This window comes from Stenella coeruleoalba, assembly GCF_951394435.1.
Source record: "Stenella coeruleoalba genome assembly, chromosome: 4".
Lineage (NCBI taxonomy): Eukaryota > Metazoa > Chordata > Mammalia > Artiodactyla > Delphinidae > Stenella > Stenella coeruleoalba.
In genome coordinates this window covers 99,873,315-99,893,077 of record NC_137149.1, presented here as the reverse complement: position 1 = coordinate 99,893,077, position 19,763 = coordinate 99,873,315, and the positions used below count along the sequence as shown (strand labels likewise).

Sequence of the window (19,763 nt, the reverse complement as noted above, 5' to 3'; positions counted from 1 at the left end):
ATATGTTTGTTTTCCGAACCGTTTGAATTTAGGGGCTTGTTACATTTCATGAATGTATACCCAATAAGAAATAGGATAAGAAATTACTTTAAACCAGGGGTCACCAAACTTTTTCTTTAAAGAGTCAGTTAGTAAATGATTATGTCTCAACTACTCTCAACTCTGCCATTGTTGTGAGAAAGCAGCTGTGGGCAATATGCAAATGAATGGGTGTGCAAATGAATGGGTGTTGCTGGATCTGGCCACAGAAGACCAAACTTTGCCAACCCCTGGCTGAAACTAAAGGCAAGCTACATTAATAAGATATACTGGAATGTAAACATGTTTATTTATGAAAAGATCTTTCAAGTCTTGTTAGTGTCTCTTTATACCTCTTGTTTTGTTTTATTGCAGACTATACCATGCCACCTCACTCAGCCAACCTCCACTCTTGCAGCCAACTGAGACAAGTCAATTATCATATTACATCCATGACTGGAATGCCACAAAACCACTCTGGGACACCACAGCAGAAAGAAACAGACCGAAAGACTATACCTAGCATTTTAGAGTTGGAGGGAGGTGTGAAAATACTAATTCAAACTATTTAGCAAAGCATTCTATTACCTTGTGTAGATACATTTAAATTTAAAATGATGGCTGATGTGGCTGATGGGGGCGGGTACACTGCTCAGAGGCACTAATATCCACACAATGAAGTGGACACTCCCATTTTACTTAAATTAGAGAACCTAATAAAACTAGAATAACAAAAGTTAAGCCCACACCCTAACCAGTCTCACTATTAAGTAAAACTGACAGAAAATGGTAGATTAAAATAATACCTTTATAAAGTATTTCTACTCCTTTGGCTAAATGATGCATCTGATGTAGTCAACCTGGCTTCATTTTATTTTTTTTCCTCCCAGTTTGTGTTACTAATCACTTTCTAAAAAGTCATCTCCCTTGTACCTCTATGACTCTGATTTCTAGCTCCCTGACCCCATGGTCTCCGTCAAAGATTGAATCATTCCTGATAAAGAACCACAGAACAATTTTAGGAACACTGTTTCAGTTGAAAAAGAATGTTACCAAAAGTAGTAAACAGCAAAATCAGGAGCAATAGAGTAGGTGAAAAAAATAAATGGAGCTGAAATATCAAATAAATGTGTCTGATGAATGCTTGAGTGCCTTGTCTTCCTAATTTTACATAAAGAAATTTTCACTATATATGGTAGACTTATTTTGCTTTTCCTCTGTCTTTCCAAGTTTTGATCCAAAATCAAGCACAATGGTAAAATGCTCTTTCAGAGTAATAATCTATAATTCTTTCTTGAGCTAATCCACTAATCTACTTTTACTTTTGCCTGTGCTCTGCAGTCCTTTATGATTCACACCAATTCTCATGAACTACGACTCCATTTAAAAGACTGGAATAAAGACACAGACCTACTAGAGAATGGACTTGAGGATATGGGGAGGGGGAAGGGTAAGCTGTGACAAAGTGAGAGAGTGGCATGGACATACATACACTACCAAACGTAAAATAGATAGCTAGTGGGAAGCAGCCGCATAGCACAGGGAGATCAGCTCGGTGCTTTGTGACCACCTAGAGGGGTGGGATAGGGAGGGTGGGAGGGAGGGAGACGCAAGAGGGAGGAGATATAGGGACATATGTATATGTATAACTGATTCACTTTGTTATAAAGCAGAAACTAACACGCCATTGTAAAGCAATTACACTCCAATCAAGATGTAAAAAATAAATAAATAAAATAAAATAAAAAAATAAAAGATAAAGACAAGGGATCAGGGCAAGGTCCGTAGGGACTGAACTCAGGTGTTCTGCCACTCAGCCTTGAACTAAGACCACTAAAACCTGGGAATTATCTGGTTAACAATCATGCACTTACCTGACAGTGGTGGTATCAAATGGGATGTAACTGTTCTATTCCTTATTGGAAGATCTGCCTAAAAAGACTATGCTTTGTAATAACAGTCAAACAGGAAAGGGCATGAGCTTTGGAGTCAGACCAATCTGGGTTTGAAGCTTCACTCTACTGTTTATTCTCGGGGTAACTTCTATTATTAGGGTGATGGTGGGCTCTCAGTGCAGGTGGTAAAGGTGGGGGTATTTCTAGTAGCTCAGTAACCATGCAAAGAAACGACAATTATAGAGCCAAAATACTATTAAATAATCTTCTTGGCCCATCAAACATATTGAATGCCTCAATCTATGTTCTATTGAGTGAGCAAGAATGTTATCTCCTTAAAGTGACGTTGGCTGATTTAAGGCCACTGCTTGGCATGAAAATAAGCACTGGAAGAGTCTTCACTATTAAATTCATCCTCTTATTTCCTATAGAACTGCAAACCTCACTGTAGTCCCACTCTCAATTAGTAGATTGGAGTGGGAGTAAAGTCAGAGTTAGAGAAGAGAGAAACAGATTTATTTCTATACGTTTTTATTACTTTCTTAAACTCTGAGAACAGAATTAAATAATCCATGAGAGTAGACATTATTCTCTCCCATATTATCATGGTTGTCTTTCCTACATGTCTTAAAAAGTCACTATAAATGTGTCCTAACACAACGTTAGACCTAGAGTCTATAACTGCCACACTCCTGCTCAGTTTTTTGCTTTTCACTCTGAACTTTGTTTTTTTGTTCACTCAACAATTTATACAGTTTATGTGTCAAACACTAGGTTCAGCAGTGGGAATAAGCAACAGTGAACAAGACGTGACAAAGTCCTTGTCCTCATGGAGCTTACTGTAGAGTTCCTATGGAAAATAGATACTAAAGAAATATACAAATAGGCAATTTATTAATTGGATTAGACAACAGTCGTCATTGACAGAATAGAAGGAGATCTGCTCTATGAAAATCCGGTGAGCTATCACCTCTATACCTAATGGGATGGCAACTGAAGACATCTTTCCTATCTCCACATTCCCTGCCACTGACGTCATCCTCTCAGTAAAACCCAACAGTGGGAGACAGATGATGATGCTTGGGTGGGGCAATAAATGCTCTTGTATAGTAAGTTAATGAAATAATCATACTGCCGCATGATACCTTTTCACAGCCTGTAACACTGTACTTGCCTTCAGGGAAATCACACAAATTGTTTATTTAATGCACACTGAGAGGCTTATTTGTTTTGTGGAGAAGAGCTCAGAGTGATGTTTCTGTCAGAACCCTATGGCTCACTCATGTTTTCACCTTTGTAAGAGAAAGAAATTCCAGTTGGAAACACTGAAGTCTCTTCTTCTGCCTCTTGATAGACACAATCCCCGCCTCAGGCACAGAGCCCTAACCAATACTGCAGAAGTATGGTTTCTTTGCAGTTTTAGGCAGTCCTAGAATTTTTTTTTTTTTCTTTTGGCCCACGCCATGCGGCATGTGGTATCTTAGTTCCCCCACCAGGGATCAAACCCCTGCCCCCTGCAGTGGAAGCATGCGGAATCTTAACCATTGGACTGCCAGGGAAGTCCCAATCCTAGGATTTTTATATTTATCTGGAGGGCAAATACTTATTATCGAAGGTACTACTTCTTCAAAATATAGATCTTCCTTCAGAGTTCATCAAAGCCTCATTTGTAACATCTAGCCAGTATATGAAAGGAGAGTGTGCCAGTAAGGAAAAATTAGTCAAAGCCCTCCGCCACCTTGTTTTTTTCTTTTCTAATTATCAGGATTGTTTTTGTGCTGTTGTTTTGACTTTTCAAATGTGGTAAAAAGATATATTCTAAGCCATGGACACTGTGTTCCTAGTCTGTATATTTTTGTCAAACCACTTTCATTTATGTACTTTGTTTAGACCAAGGTTTTTTTTGTTTTTTCATAGCTCCCTTCCTTTCTGTCTGCTCCTAACTTCTACCTCTTCCTTCATCTATGCTGTCTTCCATCTTACGATACTAATGACATTACATTCCCTTCCCTCTGCCCCATCCATCCCCCCATTTTGGGTTTCCTCCCATGATTTAAGCTGGTTTCTGAATATGTAAGGTGAGCGTTCCTTTGCTTCCTATTAAAGAGCTATAGAAATAAAATGGAGCTCCACGTGAGCAAAGCTCAATATATAGCAGAAGAATTACAATTTTATCAAGCACCCAAAAAATGGCATCGAGTAAAATTTGACATTTATTATGGCTGTCCCTGTGTTCTTGGGGAAAAAAGAAAAAACAAATGCTGAGAGTTCACACTTACCTGGACATATGTATAACATAAAACAATAGGGAATGTGTTTAATTCTTTTCAAATAGATATCAGTAAGAAAGAGGAAGTACTGGGTCATGGTTAGGACTCAACTCTAGAATCAAACTATATGGGTTTAAATCCTGGCACATTCATTACTACCTACTTGACCTTAGCCAGTGTTATCTAACTGCTCTGAGGCTCAGTTTCTACATTAGTAAAAAGTATCTACTTCATCTAGTTATTGTAAAAATTACATGAATTAAATAGATGTAGGGACTTCCCTGGCTCTCCAGTGGTTAAGATTCTGTGCTCCCAATGCAGGGGGAACAGGTTCAGTCCCTGGTCAGGGAACTAAAATCCCACATGCCTCAGGGCTTGGCCAATAAACAAACAAACAAACAAACAAATAAATAAATAAATAGATGTCGAGTACTCAGAAGGTGTGGTACATAGGAAGCATTCAATAAATGTTAGCTATTATTATGATAGATTCCAAACTGCAGAAATCCACATCTTTCTTTTTTGAATTCTAATACGATAGAAAATTCAAACCAAATGAATTGGAAAACTACCCAGATTTTTAGAGAGGCTTACTGATCATCATTTAGCAGTACAGGAAAGTCATATATATATTTTCATTATATAGACATAGATGTATAACTATACACACACATTTTGTATCTATAGTTTTCTTTTATAATTAAAGTTATATCTCATTTTTATTTAGCTTCTTATTATATATGTATATTTTTAATAAATTACACATGAGGTACTGTGAAATTCACCCAGGTGCTTCCTGGGTAAAAACACTGGACTTTTAAGATCTCCCAGGTGAAAATAATGGAACATGTTACTTCAGGACTCCGTTTTCCAATTCACATCAGATTCCCCTCTGGATTCTTGCAATCTGAGAAGCACACACAAGCTAACTCATCTCTTACTGGCCCGCCCACACTTTACCCATACTCTCCCTCTGCCCTGACCCAGAACACCACGGGGGGCAAAAAGGGATAGAGATTGAGCAGAATCCCTAGAATCAAGTCTGATGAGGAATCAGAATCCATATTGACACAAGAAGTGCCTGCCAACACCAAATACCCTTCTCCAAGCCAGCTATTCCTTTTTCAGCACATTGCTACAGGGCTAAAGGGACTTAGGGACTCATATTTAAGGGGAGGTGCTTTGCCATTCCAAGTAAGTGGCTGTGAGAAGGTCACCATGGAAACCACCACTTGAATTTTGGTGCATTTAAAACCTCAATTCAGCGTTTAAAATCTGTAGTTTGCCCTTGAGAAACATCCCAGCTTTGGTATCCCAGCTTTCTGGTAAAAAAGCTTTGGGTAAGTGGGAGCAGAGGTGATTAGTCTGTTTATTTAGCTAATAAAACTAAACTATTTCTTTTAGGCACAGTAGTTGGTTTCTCTGCCAGTGTAAGCAGGAAATTGGATTCATTATGTTTAGACATGCCCTTTCATTCAGGTCACAGTTGTACATTCGTAAATCTTTTTATCATATTTAATATCTATGCAGACGCTGTGTGGCTACATGTTTATTTTACTCCTTCCTAAAAAAAAAAAGACAGAATCAAGGATGTGTTTGCCTGGCATTCCAATTTTTTAATTGGCTCTTTTCCCATAAACCTAGGTTGTTGTTTATAGTTTCTTTCTCTTACAAACACCATGGTAACCAGGGAAAGAAAACTTTTCATGAAATTCATTTTCATCATTCCATAGTCTGAAAATTACATTTAAATTCTGAAAAAATGTCTCTGAATCAGAGGGTGCCAGTTTCTCTGGCATATAAGGTTTCCTAGTTGGTCCTGTTTTCCTCCTGCCGCCATTCCTCCTTAACAGAGATACCAGTAAGCAAGGAAGGTGGTCACTGTTTTTCCACATTTCCCTTCTGGAGGCCTTCTCTTATAAAAATTCTTACATGTGTAGAGTAATATCCAAAAAGCAGGTGCAAAAGGCAAACTGAGGTACACATAATCCAAAGATTAGAAGGTCTCTGAATAATCAAAAGTTGGTTGAAAGTTGTGTACTGAGTTAATGTAATTAGAACATTACATTTAATTTCAAACTGCCTAATTCACAGCTTTGAATTTGTACACTGAACTCTGTAATGTATGCAAAAGTAGTAAATGCAAAGTCATTAACATATTGCTTATGCTAATTTTGTGTCCTTTTGGTATGCAAAATCTAGAAATTCCATTCAAAAATAAATATTCCAATGACAATATTGATTCATATCATGTGAAAACATGTTTTCCAATTATCAGTTTGATTTATAACAAACACATTAATATATATTCTACTAATATGTATTACTTTTATATAATTAAAAGTTGTATTATTTGATACTCTTGAATTCTAATGGCATGGCAGCATTACTACTAAATTTGGATTGTCATTAGTGTCTAATAATTTATATCATTACTCCAACTTCCTTTTGCTTTAATAGTGTTTTAGCCATAGACACATACTCAACTTTACCTCAAGAATTCTTACAGATATCAGTTGAATGTCACAATTCAGGTTTGTAGACCTTTCATAATTGCAGGTTGGAGTGTGGGGTATTTACATCTACAGATTAAGGAATAAATAATTAACAAGCTATGAGTAATGCCACCGTAATTATGCTATTTAGACAAACGCTGGGTAGGCATAGTCTCCTTTCTCAAACATGAAGCATTTTCTTTATGACATTCCATTCTAAATCTCAATTTAGAATAACTAATAAAAATGATTATAAATTGCTTTGCAAAAATAAAACTGCTAAGCATGAGCTGAATAAGTACTATTAATTAAAGCGGTTAAGGGTTTGGAGTAAAAAGGAAATGTTGCCTCAGCATTGCTAAAATGAGGCCAAAAACAACTGCTGATGAAATGTGAGAAATCCATAGGAGAATACTAGAGGTAGCAAAGGTAGCAAAGATGGCTTCACTATAAGGTAAGCCTCATATTGTGTCAAGGGCTGTTATTTTCTTTTGATAAGGTATTTTTATATCAGCTGCCTACAGAATCACTATATGTGTCCTTGTTTGGACATAAGCCAACTTCTCTCAAGGTATAATTTTACTGTTTTTATACGAATACGTTTGGTCGTATCAGAGTCAGTTGTGGTAAAAGTCCTATAATTTTTACTTGCAAGATTTGTGAGCATAGTATGGTCAAACACCATAAGACATACCAAAAACATGTTATATATACGTGAGGTGTGCACATAACTGCACAAAGTGAAAATTCATCAGAGTAATGAAATTTTGTTAAGGCTACAGATCAAAAAAAAAGAAAAAATTCACCTCACCCAACTGTGGTCAGGTGTCAAGAGTCCTTCATGAGGTTCACCAAAATCTCTGACCGACGCACAAGTAGAACAGGCTATTAGGAAACTAACTCGCTTCCCTCCACCACAGCTTCTTTGGCAGCATTCTGTGGAATTACATGCCACAGAACTGGCCTGTTTACACAGTGCCTCATCATTCCCACAAGTCCAAAACTGGGCTTTTATGGATAATAACAAAGAAACATAACAATGAAGGATAGACTTGAGCTCCTTTTTATTAAATTAGTGTGTGAAAAGCCAGCAGAGATCATGTGTATTCTTGTAAATTCTGCACCAACTGCTCTGTAAAGAATCATGATGTGCAAAGTTTATGCATATATATAACCAAGAAATGCAAATAAATGCTTCCAATACCTGTAACACCAAATGTACTCTTTTTAAAAATCACATATTTTTATCCTAATTCATGTATTTAGAATGCCTCCAATTAAATGGATAATTCTGTAAACTCATGCAGAGAAATATAGCAGAAATATTTTCATATGATGGAGTTTCCCCTAAATGATAGCCACCAGCTCCATATTTTTGGACTGCCTTCAAGATGAGACCAACAGTGTTTATTCCTTATTTGGTTCTTTAATAATTAAACGCTCTCTTTTTGCGTTTTGTCCAAAGTGGAGAGACACGTTAAGTCAAATTCCATTCAACAAAAACTAGTGCTATTCCCAGATGGAAGAATTACCTGAAATCCTACAAAACAATTCCCATCTACAGAACTCAACGTGTTTAACATACAGAGTTGTTATACACCAGAACTGGAAGGATTTATGAGAAGTCATATGGGTTGGTGGCTTTCAAACTTTTTCAACCATACACACACACACACACACACACACACACACAAACCAAGTCTCTTATCCTATGAAATGCACTCTGAGAGTTTCTATTCTATTCTATTTTCAAATGTTCATTGTCACCCGCTAAATTGATTTTGTGACCCACTAGTGGGTTGCAACCCACAGTTTAAAAATTTAGGCCACACTCCAGCCTTTGGCAATTTATAAGAATGAAATAAAATATAGATGAAATCCAATTGTTTTCATTTTAAAAATGATGCAAAAGTGGACTTATATATCAATCTTTTCCAGAGCATGGATCACCCAATTTTCCTTCACAAATATAAGAAATAATAAATGATTGATTATTTACAACTACTCTCCCTTTAATTGGCATAGATTTCATTTTTTTCCAGTTTCTTCTTAATCTATAATATGTACCAACATGACCTTTGTCTTCCTGACATTGTCACTAATGTATTTTAGCATTTCTATTGAGAGAGAATATTTATTATTTATTATTCTCTTTCTATTTTCCCTTTAATCAAGTCCAGTATACATTTTCATAGTGATTTTCCAATTCTATTAACCCTAACTGTTAACAAACTTACCCAGATTCTTTGTTGATTGTACACTGGAGGGTCAGGTGCTCTTGTGATAACTCTTTCCAGCACCCTTCCTTGTACAAACATCTTCTCTCTTCATTCCTCTAAAATGTATCATTAAATTAAAATTTCAGGGTTTTTTTAAACTTTTCTTTTGCTTTTGTATTTTTTTAGTTTTTTAAATTTCTTTTTAAAAGTGCAGTTTTTTAGTCACATATGTTAAGTGTTTGGATGGCTACATGGGGCCAGTGGCTACTGTACTAGATAGTACAGGGTATTCCGTCTCCCCACAACTAGGAATGAAATATAATCATATAAGAACAATTTGGGGCATGGACTTTCAAGCAGCAAAATATTTCTCTGACACACCTGAATCACACCATAACTCTTCTTCTACCCTCATCCCCACATTCCTTTAGACTTATGAGAAGCTAGAAGAAAAATACAAGAAGAAAAATGAGGAGAGCTGATGCAAAAGGATGGTCAGCTAAAGCCAGAGAGAGTGGTCCCAGAGCACTTACCAACCTAAAGGACAAAGCAAGCTGCCAAAAGGGAAATTCAGGTTGCCTTCTCCACACCCCCCAATGCACCCACACCTATCCTTCCCCTATTCCCCTCTCTGCACACTTATTTAAAGAATTGCTAGTGGAAAGCCGTTGATGCAATAAGGAAAAGGATTTCATTTTTTAAATTATCTCTTCTGCTAGTCCTGCTGAATGGCAGGACCTTTACAGCATTTTGCAAATTGAATTTACCTTTCCATTTAGGTAACACACTTAACTGAGCTTTCATTTGCCTACTGTGGACTAAAAAAAAAGTCCTATGTATTTACTGGCTCAGTTCTCTGCGTGCACATGAGGGAATCGGGGTGTTTACATACCACTATTTCTGGCTGAACCTACACTTTGGTTCCCAGAGGAAGGCAACTTGCCGACCATCTCCATGTATGAGAAGGGCATCTGTTTTCCCAGCCACATCTTACCGTATGGTTCTTGGTTCTCCCCAGACCCTAGTGGCTAGCTTCCCCCTCCCACCCTCAGCCAAACTGGTTTCTCAGTTCTCAGATACTCTCTGTTTCCCTAGGCAACATCACTGTGTACAGAAACTCATTGCTTGGACACTCCTAGGATTGTCAGGGCTCAACATTTATTTTTATAATGATACTCAAGATTAACGACGCATTTTCTTTTTCAAGCACAAAATTTAAAGGGTATTGAAGTATAAAAAATGGTCTTATGAAGATATACTATAGATAAGTATTTGTAAGCAGGTAATATAAATATATATTTCACACTTAAATTTATGAACCATTAAATTAAACCAGATGGCTAATTGGATTTAGGGGCTCCATTTGATGAATCAAAAAATAATGCCATCTTTGAAAGTAGGCCAGTAAAACTCTGGCCCCACTGCATTTTCATAGTGATAGGAAGAGAAAAGCCATTAGCGAACAGCAAATCTCATCCAAACCTATCAGCAGAATTGACAAAACTCGTCCCAAGTTAAGCTTCAGAAGGTAAACAAGAAAAAATTGCCCATCTCCCACCTCCATCCATTTGGAGCACAGTACCTGACATGTGAGTGGTGCTTAATAAACATTTGCTGAACAAATAAATAATGAGAAACAGAACAGAAAGTATCTCCATACTTACGAGTACTTAAAGAATTTCAGACTCACACCTGAAAGAAGCTTAGAGGTCTCCTCTCTAGTATAATCCATGAGCTGAAGGAATTTAATGCTCTCACACTCCCTGCTTTTAACACACAAGATTTAGGACTTCCTATTCTCTGCTAGAAAACAGCTGTGTCTTATTTCTATGTCCTTTTTGAACCAATGCCCTAAATCATATCAGAAGAGAGCCCAGAAAAAGACTATCATTTGGAGGAGAGAACCTGCATGTAATTCTTTTCTTAGTGTTGCATCAATTTTTAGGCCTTTAGTTTTAAACTAATAATAGTAATAGTAAAGAGTGCCTCCATGCCACCTTCTAAAGAATTAATAGTGAGAAAACTCAACAAAGAGAATTTTACCATTCTGACTACACTCACTGAGCTTATGGTGCATCTTGCTTCAACCACTTCCTTCAATCCCAGCTTCCAGGGTTGAGGCTATTTCTACTGAGGACCTTAGGAGAGTCATTCCTTTGGAGGGTCTTGAGAGACCCTATTTCCTTTTAGACTGACCCAAGACTCGTTTCACAGGGTCTCAGAAGAGCACTAAGAAGGGCCAATGGGAAAACTTTAGGCACAAGAGGGATGTTGACTCAATAGGTAGAAGAACTGTCTATGAAATTACAAATATTGGACGTGCTATCTCAGGACCCTGTCACAGTTCAGATAAAGGGCAGAAGCAGAGAGGAAGGAAGGTGCATCAGTCAGCAGTGAGGGTGAAAACTTTTAAAGTCCTTTTTAGTCCTAAGCTCCTGTGATTCCATGAGCCTCCCCTCCCGGCCTTCTGAAATAAGTTTCTGAATCTAGTCTCTTATCTGAACTGCAGAAAGTAAGGAGGAAAATGGAAGAAAGTATAGAATCTCACATGGGTCAGGCCCAGGGCTTTCTCGAGACCAACCTAGTTACCTCTCGAGTCACTGCTTATTGGAAGTACTCAGTCCTCCCTCAGGCCACTGGGACAGACCAGTGCTTTACCAGGCATGTGCAAAACAAACCCTGCCTTAGAACTGTGGAAAACAGCGATTTTTCTGGCTACAATGCAGACAGATGGCTGCAGCGCCCTTTCAGTCCCCCTCCTCAGAAAGACCATACCTGAAAAACCATGAGATCCTACTTGATTTAATCCCACGTCCTGAAACATGATGTTCCGTGTCACAAGGCTATAAATTAACTTGGTATTCTGACAAATGAACTCCTGGTGTGATTAAGTCAAGCCCCGTTTGTTTACTTTTTCCTCTTTCTCCTGCTCCACTCCATCACAGGGCACTGGCAGAAAAACCCAAGTCCTCGGTTCATGCAGAGGAGAAGTGCAAGGAGAGAGGAAGGAAAAGCATCACTATGGTGCGTGGTTTGGTTTCTCACAGTTGACTTTGAAATTCATCTCTCCAACTGCTTATTACTCATTGATTGTCATCAACCGCCAACACCGGGGAGAGTTGGGGAGATGGCAGGCAGAGGTGAGGAGGATGAAAAGAGGACAAGAAGAGCAGAGGAAGGAGAGAGAGAGCAGACATAAAGGAGAAGGAAGAAGAGTAAGAGAAATGTGAAAGGAGAAATTTGAAAGGAGATGAAGAGAAAGACTTCTTGTTAACAACAGAACACACACAATTCCCAACCCCCCATGTAAGTCTCTTAAAAAAAAATAGTTGGGCTTCCCTGGTGGCACAGTGGTTGAGAGTCCGCCTGCCGATTCAGGGGACGCGGGTTCGTGCCCCGGTCCGGGAAGATCCCACATGCCGCGGAGCGGCTGGGCCCGTGAGCCATGGCTGCTGAGCCTGCGCGTGTGGAGCCTGTGCTCCGCAACAGGAGAGGCCACAACAGTGAGAGGCCCACGTACCGCAAAAAAACAAAACAAAAAACAATGTGTTTATGATGTCTGTTACACATCCATATGGAAAGCCAAGTCAATTAAATATAGAAGTCTGGAGATCAAAGAAAAGTCAAACTTGGAGATATAAATTTGGAGGTCATTAATAGATTTTATTTATTATCATTGGATGCTATGATGGGTTCAAAAACAACCCATTTTAAAATATTTTACTAGAAAATCCAAGAAAAGGGAAACAGAAAATCAAGCACCTCTATTATCCCCAAAAGAAGCAGTTTAGCTTGACGAAGTAGATTTACCACCACTTCCCTCCAAACTTGTGTTAAATAAAGAAAAATGAATCAATCATCAACTCACTGATTTTTTTTTTACCTGTACCCTTTTTTCTGGCCCCCCAAATACCCCACCAGCCTCCTTCCCTTGCTGCAAAATAGAAAATCCAGTTTCACAGGCAAGGAAGTGTGAATCACTGTGACAAAGGTAGAAGGATACAATCAGTACAGAGAAGAAATAGTGTTTCGATAATCTGTGAACCTTGAGATATGCTTGTTCAAGAGAACTTTGCTCATTGACTGTACAGATACTTGGAGATAATATGAACTGAGTGAGCTTAAATTATAAGCTGATTTCTCTCACTGGAAAGATGGAAGGTCTTTGTGTGCCCTTGTTTGCCCCTCTCTTTTCCTGCTAAGGACAGTTCTTTCCCATAGACCCTATCTAGTGTTTTGCAAGAGTTGACACTAGCCATGACCATTATTTGATGTAATTGCCACCTGTGATTTATCTCGTTTGCCTGGGCAAGCTTTGGGAAAGAGGTTGGCCTAAAAACTAAATTAATATATAAAAAAAGAATTGATTAGTGAGGCAGCCAGGGAATGGATAGTGTTAATATTTTAATGGGGTGATAACACTGGCCTCCAGAAAGAGTTCATTTATTGACCTCTCTGACTTCCTTTTATTCGAAGTGGTGACTAAACATTCCCTTCATTAATCAAATTAACTACCTGGTCTGTCATTCCAAGGCCACAATGACATAATGCATGAAGTCTGTCTTTTGGAGCCCTGCTATGACACTGTTAAAAGTGGAAACAAATATGGCAAATACATCCATGGAGGGTTCTTATATTGAAAAGTAACAAGATCATTTTGTTAGAGCCCAGTATCAGCAAAAAGAAAAAATCCACAGGGCATTTTCCCTGTGTGCTAGGAGCCACCCTTGCCAAAGTAAAGTATTGGGTCCTATTTCATGAAATTGCTTGGTAGATGAAACTTCCTAGTAAAGTAGACACTTTGCCTTTAAGCTCGTGAGCAGAACAAACCAGAAACAAAAGAGAGAGTCTTTCCCCATGCTAATAGCACCTTTATTCGACTCTACTTCTTTTTTTAGACAGAACCAGTGGTTAGCATTGCCCTCAGAGGTCAAGGGGGGACAGGTAGAAACCACTTGAGAATTTTCTACCCTAAGATTGTTGAATGTTCAGGAGATAATACAGAAAGCAAATAAGAATGAAGTAATAATAGAACCAGGACCTATTTCTCAGGAGAAATGAGGGTTTGTTCAAGCTATGAGAAGGCTCTAAAAAAGAGGGTGGTTAAAGGACCTTGTGAGTGTCTTGAGATCACGAATCTTGTAGTCATGTTCACTCAATATTTTTCAATGTATAAATGAAAAGGTCTTTTCAAAGTAAGAAGCTAACCCAGGAAGCATCACTTTCTATACCACAGAAGGAATGCTGAGCAGACTCTTCAGGTATCCTGGCCAGAGAATAAACTGATGTCTAGATAAAAGAGTGATCAGGGTAAGAAGTTTCATGGATTAGCAATCAGTGGAGAATGACTCCTGAGGAACTAAGGTGCAGGGTGGAGTATAAGGTGGGGCCAGGAGGAAATATGAGAGTTTATTAGAACTTGGGTCCAGGATGGAGGCTTCTATCACAACTGTGGTATAGAGTCAGAGCAGATTCAGCAGTAAAAAGCCTCTTGGCCCAGAGCTAATATTCCCCCTGATTAAAGTGGAGTCTGAGCCAGATCTAAGCTTAAGTGGGAGCTTTACTCCAACTCTGGGAAATGGTAGTTAAAACGGTAAGGAAGCCAGATTGGTCATTACACCATCTTCCTCTCAAGGATTCCTGTAGTTAGTTTTATGGGAAAGAGCTACATAAAGATATCTCTTTATGACACAGAAATATCTCTTATTTGGCCAAGAGTAAGAGCATAGGCTTTGGATTCAGGCAAAAGCTTCAGCTTTCTCATCTATTCGCTAGCAAGATCCTGGTGATAGCAACATAGCCTCTTTGTATGTAAAGCATGCAATGTGCTTAATACTGTGCCACACTTACACTAAGTTATACCAAAAAATGTTACTGTTATTATTTCAGAGGGCTTACAACATGCCATACATGTCACTTCATTTAGCCCACCCAACATCCCTTGAAGTAGGTCTACCACATGTTTATGAATGAGAAAAGTGAGACCCTCAAGAGATTATATAACTTGTCCAAGGTTACACAATTAGTACAGGAGGAACTGGTATTTCAAACCAGTTTGTCTAACAGCAGAACCTTTGCTCTTATAATATACTCATCCTTGAAAGTATTAAGTGATAATAGAGTCTTCAGTCCACTTTAGAATCTCAGATGGCCCCTCCCAGATAGTTCCTCAGAGGATGGCGTACAAAACATATGGGCGTTATAGGCAACCCCACCCTAATACAGACTAAAGGGCAATAATTAGCTCTGCTTTAATCTGTTCCAAGTGACAGGTGAACTTCTGACTCTCTCTCAAGAGAACTCAAGACAAACATTCCCATGTAAGATTCGTGAAAAAAGCATTCAGCTATGCATGAGGGTCCTTCTCTAACTATATTGGGCTTGTAGCCAGTTCTGCTGGTCTTTAGGTCATCAAGGACATGCTTAGTATTGAGTTCTCGAGCACCCAGCTAGAGACCCTGGGATGAAACAAACACTAAATCCGAAAGCATTAAAACAGGGTCTGTGATGAACACCTGAGCTATACTGGCCTCTAAAGCTAGCCATCCAAAGAGACAGGTCAATGTATAGACAAGAAAAGGAGGTTTGAGATCTTGTGGTGCCCCCTAATGCCTGTCTCTGCAGCACTATGAACCTCTAAGAAGAGAAGTTCTGAGGGTTTGAAAACTTAATCAGAACAGCATTAAAAGTGTTGAGGGGGGCTTCCCTGGTGGCGCAGTGGTTGAGAGTACGCCTGCCAATGCAGGGGACACAGGTTCATGCCCCGGTCCGGGAGGATCCCACATGCCGCGGAGCGGCTGGCCCATGAGCCATGGCCGCTGAGCCTGCACGTCCGGAGCCTGTGCTCCGCAACGGGAGAGGCCACAGCCGTGAGAGGCCCGCGTACCACAAAAAAAAAAAAGAAAAAAATGTGTTGAGGGTCTCAGTTGAGTCCAAAATATTAAGTTCTTTCAGGAGGCAACTGGGCTGGGCTTCAACAACTCAACAGCTCAAAAAAGACAAGTATTCACCTCTGGGATCTAGTGAAGATATCTGAGCCATGTTAAAGAGCAACCTCAAATGAGCTTAGCAGTTGACTCCCAGCAACCATAATCCCCAGCAAGCACTGACCACAGCCCACTGCCTCATGTCACCCCCTTCAGTAGAGGCTCCATCATCCTGGCTCTCTTAGAGATGAAGATCCCAACCTCTGCTGCACACAGAGGAGACAAAGCTTGCTGGCTTTCCTGGGGCCTAATATTCACCACTAATCTCTCTAGGCACCACCCTTTCCCCATGGGGGAAACAGGACTGGGTTCCATAGTAACTGACTCAGCCTGGGGGGGCAGTGCAGCCTTCAGAGACTTCACAGAACACCAGGGAACCAGAAATGAGGAGCTGCTGAAGTTCCCAACTGCCCTACTGGAGCCTCTCAGCCATGCTAACTAAGGACAGCAACAGAGGAGAAAATCCCTGGCCTCTGGGTCTTCCGTTCAAAGTAATACAATTCAGTATTGTATTGACTGAGTATTCTTATTCAGTGATATTGAGAGACTTGGAAAGCAAGTGTCGGGGAGGTATGCAGAGTAGATGGCAGGGTCTGCTTTTAATAGAGCAAAGTTTAGAACAGGATTTGGGCTCCAAAAAGAGGATACAGAAACAATATACTGTTCCTCCTCCTTCACGGAACAATTTTTTCCCTTTACAGGGAAGTTGCTGTAGACAAGCATCATAAGTACCACAGTCAGGGCCCAGGCCATAACGTAGTCTAACCTGGACCTAGATGGATGGCAGGATAAGCAAGACAGGAGGAGTCTCTATTAACAAAAACTGGACAGATCTACAGTGACATGAGAGAATATACCCATGACCCCAGCAACCACACTAAGCTTTGAATGTCCTTGAAGCCTTCCTTGTCTTCTACCTTAAATATTCAATAGAACCACACTTTATTCCATATTCACGTGCTCTTATATAAAAAATAATGATTGAAATGAGAATTTTTTAAATCTATATTTTTGAGTAAAATCAACTTTCAGGGAAAATGATTCATGTTCTTCTCATGCAATTCCACAGACGTCCTTGGGCAAACTGTTGCATACACCTGTATTTAGGCCTCTGAGAGTCAGGAACACAGTGAAGGTCCAGGAGGTCTGGTACATAGCCTCCAGAAAACTTCATGGGGGAAATCAATGGTTGTGCCCGTGAAGCAGGGCAAGGCATTTGTTAGCTGCCACAAGAACAAAGTTTGAAGAGGAGGGCTTCAGTCATTGGAAGTTCTGGCAAGAGGAAAGCAGAACCCTAAAAATGTGAGGAATGAGGGTGCCAAGTTAATAACGGGGGTATCACGGCAAGGACAGCCACTAGAATCAGAGAACCAAACTGAAAGACTGTTATACTGATAGCCTCCAGTGAATCTCACTTCTGGTATTCACAGCCTTGTACAGCCCCTCCCCTTGAATCTGAGCTGCCTGCAATCTGGCAGAAGTGATGCTGGGCTAGATCCAGGACAAAGCCTTCAAAAGGTCTGCAGCTTCTGCTTTTGCACTCTGGGGGGATCTGGCCGAAATGTAAGAAACCTGACCACCCTGGACCACCTACTGTGAGGAAGTTCAGACTGGCCACGTGGAGAGGAACCCAAGAATCCTGCCAAACAAGGTGCCCTTGGCTGGATGCCCCAGCTAAGTACCAATTTGCCAGCCATATGAGTGAGCCGTCTTGGAAGATAACACCACAGGGGGCACAATCACACTGTCCTTGCTGAGACATAGTCAAAATAAAGAATCGTAAGCAGGTATTCCAGTTCCACGTGTAGGCAGCTTGTAAGTTGCCACTCTGTCCTAACAGTAAGTAAAAAACTAAACAGACTGAAAAATCAACAACTCTTCTTGAATCCTTAGAAGAGGGAAGGGCATGAAGCAAAACACTGCCCCCCAAATGGGAGAGACCAAAAGGAGAACACAGAGAATCACAATTTACCAGAGCAGAGACCCCTAGGCAGGTACCACCGTGGGAACCAGTGCCTGGGTAGGAAAAGCTGAACTGTAATAGAGGAATTGCTGGAGGCTCCGTGCAGAGAACTCTGAGAGCCAAAGACGCCAAGGGGACCCAGTCTTGGAGGGGTCCCCACAATATTGTGAGATTTACCACCAAGAACTCAACCAGATTCCCATAGTCAATACAGGAGAAAAATCTCAAGTTTCTGGCAGGAAGAGAGAAAAAGCAACCATTTGGAAGAGCCAGAAAGCTCTGTTCTTAACAAGGCCTGCCCTCAGGGGAAACTAGTTAACCAGAGTCTAGCCTGCTGTGGTATTATCAGATCCTAACTGATTTGGGGGCAGGAAAATGCACAAATCAGGTAGCTCTGGCCTTCCACCCAACCTAGCCATCTTGTTTCACCTAAGAGGGGAGAAAAAAAAAAACAACCCTGAGGAGTGCTTGTAAAATTCACAGTCCAAAGACACAGACCCACTGAAAGACTAGACCTAATCACAGGGCTATAGAACACTTCCCCTCCCCACACCTCACCACCACATTACTAAGGCCCATTTACAGCCGTTCTTTTTACTCAGTACAACATGCCCGATGACCAAGAAAAAAATTACAGGGCATACCAAAAGACAAAAAACACATTTTGAAGAAACAGAGCAAGCATCAGAACCAGACATAGCAGGGATGTTGGAATTATTAGACTAGGAATTTAAAACAACTATGATTAATAGGCTAAGGGCTCAAATGGATAAAGTAGACAGCATGCAAAAACAGATGGGCAATGTAAGCAAAGAGATGGAAATCCTAAGAAAGAACTAAAAGAAATGCTGGAGATCAAAAACACTGTAACAGAAATGAAGAATGCCTTTGATGGGCTTATGAGTTGACTGGACATGGCTAAGGAAATAATCTCTGAGTTAGAAAATATACCAATAGAATCCTTCAAAACTTAAAAGCAAGAGAACAAAGGCTGAAGAATCATAAGCAAACAACTGATTGTTGCTTAAACCACTGAGTTTTGGGGTGAATAGATACCAGGAACACACAGTGAAGCATCAGCCTTACAGAACTAGCGGGGAAATAGAGTCCAAGTGGGACCTTGAGAAGATGGCTTGATGCTTCCATGCTACTAACCTAAGGCTCCTAAATTTCTTCCTGGGGAGTTCAGGGTCAAGGAACTAAAAGCAGCTCAAGTGCTTTCACCCATTTCCAAATTATAATGAAAATATCCTAAATTTCCACAAATCTTACCCTGATAAATGTGGAAATCACCAAATGTACTTACATAAACTGATAAGCGATGCAAATCTACAACCTTGTCTATTCCTCTGGTGCGCAGAGCTTGCTAGTTCCCACCACATTCTCCACATCTCCATCAGCACTGGGGTGGTCTTGAGCTCTCTGTCTTGCCTATATGGTGCCCAACACAGTGATCACATGTGCAGGTACTTAATATCCCACAGAGGACAAAGGTAGCAGAGATCATGATTTCTCGATGGTTTGGGTCAGTCAACACCAGTTGTAAAAGTAACGCTGGAAAAGGAAGTACTACTTAAAAATTCCAAGTAGGTACACAGCTGGTAAAGCTACATGGGGCAAGACATGATGACTTTCTCTTACTATGCAATACCTGTAAGCAATCGCAAAAGAGATAACAGTTATCAAGGTCTTATTATGGAATGCAAAGCTTTGAAAGAAATCTGTAAGATCCGTCTATCCCTCTGTGTCTAGGCAGAGTCCAACCCACTCTTCACCCTTGCTATACAGACCACTTAGAGAAAAGCATGACATATTATCCAAGAGGTAGTATCCGCCCAACTGAACTTGCTGTAACTGCTAAAACCAACAGGATTCTCAGCCACAGGATGTCACTTCTATTTCCATAGAAATAGACAG

General features: G+C 40.0%; 1 protein-coding gene across 2 annotated transcripts in view; it reads right to left on the bottom strand.

Annotated features, from left to right (window-relative positions):
• Window positions 1–19,763, bottom strand: part of DCK (deoxycytidine kinase) — a 108,068-nt gene that overhangs the window by 10,285 nt on the left and 78,020 nt on the right. Inside the window, exon 8 of one of the 2 annotated variants that reach the window (XM_079920099.1) lies at window positions 8,783–9,013. The exons of the other annotated variant lie outside the window; for it this stretch is intronic. The gene's annotated coding sequence lies outside the window, so the exon portion shown is untranslated. Of the gene's footprint in view, window positions 1–8,782; window positions 9,014–19,763 lie in introns of those variants that run through there. 2 annotated transcript variants of the gene reach the window in all.